A 4662-nucleotide genomic window follows, 5' to 3' on the forward strand; every position below is an offset into this window, starting at 1 on the left:
CTTCATGAAACCTACCTAAAAATTGATACAAAACTTCGGCAATTTACCAATCAAATTCATCTATATGTCCTACTCCTAATTTTGCACACATATAGTTTGTTATAGCATTCTTATAAGGGATGCATTGTTGAAGCATAATATAAGTTGAGTTCCATCTTATAGGCATATCTAATGCTAATGCTCTAGGAGGTATATTTAATGCTTGTAAAAACCTAAACCAATTTTCTTGTCTTTGGTTACTACCTTGAATCCATGCAAGACTATCTCTAATTCTTTTAATGTGATTACCCATTTCTTTTAAACCGTATTTAACTATTAAATTGATTACATGACATGCACAACGTTGGTGGAAAATAGTACCGTCACCGAATAGACTTAAATCATTTTCAAAAAATTCAATTGCTTTTGTATTGGCACTAGCATTATCTAATGTTATAGCCATTACTTTATCTCTTAATCTAAATTCATCAATTACATTTAAAATTGTGTTATATATTAAATCTGCGCTATGTGATCTTAGAACACATTTAAAACCTAATATTCTCTTATCTAAATCAAATCCTTTAAAGTAATGTCCGGTTACAGCTAAATAATCTTTATTGGCAACGGCAAACCAAATATCTGTAGTTAACGCAACGCACCCGCTAGTCAAGTGTAGAAGGTTTATTAATGCATCTTTTTCTTTTTTAAATAATGTTAATAAATCTTTCCTAAGAGTAGTTTTTGAAGTGAACTGTGCATTAGGATTGTGTACAACCTTAATATATCGTTGCCAATTAGGATGCTCTACAAAACTAAGTGGTTGATCTAAAGCAGTTATCATTCGCGTAACTTCCATACGATCTACTTGAGGATCGTATTTCCAAGTGGTTAGACCACCGGTTGCGCAATCAAAAGATAATTATTTTTGGCAGAGTTCGAGTCCGCTAGATTGGCTAAGCTTTTGAAGACACTTTTCGGAGTGTCGTCTCAAGTGTATGGTGCCATGAATAGTGTCGTCTTGTAATTTAAATAAACAATATTTACACTGAGCTATATGTTTAGTGTTACCTTCATTATCCACCTCGTCAATTATGTCGAAGTGATCCCAAACTGTCGAGGTACGCTTGCATTTCCTCCTGGAGGTTGCAACACTTGCTGACGCAGACGCACTCGCACTCGCCGCCGCTTCTCCACGCCCACTATTGCGACCACGACCTCCAACACGTCCACCATGGCTTGGATTAGTAGATTGCTGCGTAACAAACTCATTAGTGTGAAATTGTCCTTCTTCTACATTGTGTTAAGCATCAACGAGAATACCACTATAACCAAAAGGATCCATTATAAAAAAAATAAGATGAATTTGAGAGAGAGAGAGCTTTAGAAAAATTGTGAGAGAGATTGAGAAGGATTGAGATAGTTTGAGTGAGAAAAATGTGTGGGGGATATGGGGGTATTTATAGGGAAATTTTGGGGTTAAAAAATGATTTTTTTTCAAAAAAAAAGGGATAAATGGTTATTTTTTGAAATTCGGGCAGTCGGGCAACCTCGGGCAATTCGAGTTTTCGGGCAAAATTCAAAAAACTAGCCATTTCGGGTAATTCGGGCAGTCGGGCAACTCGGGCAGGTCGGGTTTTCGGGCAGAATTCGGGTAAAAATTCAAAAAACTAGCCGTTTTCGGGTATTCGGGCACCTCGGGCAGTTCGGGCAAATCGGGCGGGCGGGAAAAATTCGGGCAAAATTCAAAAAAATACTCGTTTAAGTGAATTCGGGCAGCGAGTTTGGGCACTTCGGGCACATTGAATTTTCGGGCATTTTTCGGGTCGGGCAATTCGGGCAGTTCAGGCATGGTCGGAAAAATTCAAAAAAATCCCGGCGGACGGCGGTATACGGTGGTTAGACGGCGACGGGCAAGTGTGGACTTGTCAAATTCGGGCTGTCCGAGCCCGAACCCGAAAATCTAACTTGGGCGGGCGGGAAATGGGCTTGCCCGCCCGAACCCGAAAAAATTCAGGCTTCGGGCAGCCCACCGACCCGAAGTTTCGACACTAGCCACATGTATGGTGTACATATCATTAAAAAGATTCTCTACACACACATGTCAAATTTGGATACACACGTGATCATATTGTCACATGATCGTGTCTTTTTCTAATAAAACTAGTTTTCGCTGGGCGTGCTCTATACTAATCGCTTAGAAAAAAGATAAAGAGGAAAAGAAGATAAACATTTTTAAATTATCTTTTTTTGTTTTGTTTAATTTGGTGTCATTTTCCTTTTTTAATGTATTTTTATTTAAATTTATTTTTTTTATTCAAGTTAATTGTAGTATTTTTATTTAAAGAGTATTGAAAATTTTATGTAAATGGTGTTAAAACGGACAAAATAGACCATAAATCAAATCAAAATAAATAAATGAGCATAATAAAGAATAATAATTAAAAAATTAAATCATAAATTATTTAGGTCATCCAATTGAGATAACGGTTTTATTTTTTATTTAATTTAATGTGATTTCATTTTATTTTAATGTATTTTTATTTAATTTTATTTTTTATTTAAACTATTTATAGTATTAGACAACATCAAAAATTTGTTACAAAACGGTGACAACAAATCACTTCAAAATTAACAAATAAAAATAAAAAAATAAATAAACTGGGATTTTTTTACTGTATGTCATCAAAATGATCAACTCATCAGATTAGCTCGTGCAGCACGTGCGCCGACAGGGGCTCGTCTGTGGGACAGGGGTAATAGAACTCGATGCCAGGTAAGGCCCACCACTAACTAGCTCCAGCCAATGAACAGCACCACGTGTTAACCTTGTTGGCCACACCTTTCCGCGCTAAATCCAGTGCAGCGCGCCACACATTTCGGCTTTTCTCCAATGAAAAGCGCGTTGGCATGTGGCATTCTCTTGATCCAACAGCTCACATTCCACCCATACGGATCTACTACCAAAACTAGCCAATTGCCAACTGACACGTGGCGAGTCCAATGAAATGCGCTACACCAAATTATTTTCTCCCCGAGAGAAAAAAGTTTTTTGAGGTAAAAATTGGGGGAGAAATTTCGTCTCTCCAAAAAAAAAAAAAAAATCACGCATTCACCTTTAGTAAATAGGTATAGAGAGTGGCAAAAACTGATCAGTCAGGCATGGCCTGGCCAATTCTACTTAGGCTCATGTGGGCTATGGGCTGGGTTGGCCCAATTTATGATTTTGGCGGGTTAGATTGGACCGGCACATCTAAGAACAACCCTCATGTCAGCCCACATTATGGGTCAATTTTTCGTGGTTCAGGTTGGGCTGTGCCATGAGCTGTGAACGGGCTGGCCCATTTTAGCCCATCAATAAGTTAGAATTGGTAGGCCCATCTTGGTCTATCATGCGTTTAGATGTGTCAGCTCATCTTAGTCTTCAATTTTAAAATTTTTTTTCATATGTGTCCGAATAGTTAATAGAAATATGAAAGGAGATATTTATATAAGACTACTTCCTTAAAAGTCTTTCCAAGAAAAACTCAGTGTGATAAAACCTTAATAAAGAAAAATGAATACAATCAGGATAATTATACATAAAATATTTATAAAATTATTATATAAAAATCAAACAAACAAAAAATATAAAAAGCCTCATATGTCAGGCCTTGCAAAAGGCCATTCTCCAAGCTATGTTCACTCATATATAATGATTTATATAATATATATATATATATATATATATGAAATTGGGTTATAATGAGCCTTTCATGGGCTAATCCATTGTGGGCCCATATGGGCTGGTTCATAACGTATGAATAGAAATTATATGAGCTTGTTTTGAACACGCCTATTACAAATTATAAAAAAGAATAAAAAGTTTTTTTGTCTCCTATATTTCTCATGTTCTCTTTTGTTCTTTTAATTTCATGTAATATTTAATTTGTATTATTATTTTACAACACGTTATACCATTTTGTTGATTTAGAATTGTTTAGAGAAATTTTATTAAAGTTGAGAATATCCTCATATGTTTGTTTCATGCTTCAAAAATTTGTAGATATTTTTCGTGATCCTTCCGAATCCTATCACGAGGCTTTACAAGTTTTGGATCACCACTTTGCTCGCTGCCTTAATGTCTTCATATGCTACACATGGAAACTCGCGGTTATCAATAATGTGAGCCTTTGTTGCAATGACTATTGTGGTAAAAGTTTACTTTTCCTTTTCCGCACAAGGGAATATCTACTGCAAGGTTTAAACCTTAATAATTTATATATAATTTGCTCTAATTATTACCTCCTTTATATATTGTTTAGGTAGTGTGACCTAAAAGATCACTGAGACATTTATCTTCTATCTTTCATTTTGTATGGTCACTTTAATATATACGATCGTAATATGTTTCTGGGATTCTAACTTGCCATTTTGTTGCAGTAGTTCAAAGGCCACGATATATTTTCAAGTATTATGATTGAAGTACATAGGGCGTGTTTGAAACTCGTTCTAAAATGATTTTATTTTTTGTATGAAAATGTTTTCAATCTCAGACAAAAATCATTTTTGAAAATGCGTTTTGTAGTTTTATCAAGAGATTGTTTTCAATGTAAAAAAAAAAAAAAAAAAAAAAAAAAAAAAAAAAAACCTCATTAATGTCTTTCTCTTTCTCTCTCTCTCTACTCAAGAGAGAAGACAATG

The sequence above is a fragment of the Morus notabilis genome, unplaced genomic scaffold, assembly GCF_000414095.1.
Source record: "Morus notabilis unplaced genomic scaffold, ASM41409v2 Scaffold634, whole genome shotgun sequence".
In the NCBI taxonomy this organism is placed as follows: Eukaryota; Viridiplantae; Streptophyta; class Magnoliopsida; order Rosales; family Moraceae; genus Morus; species Morus notabilis.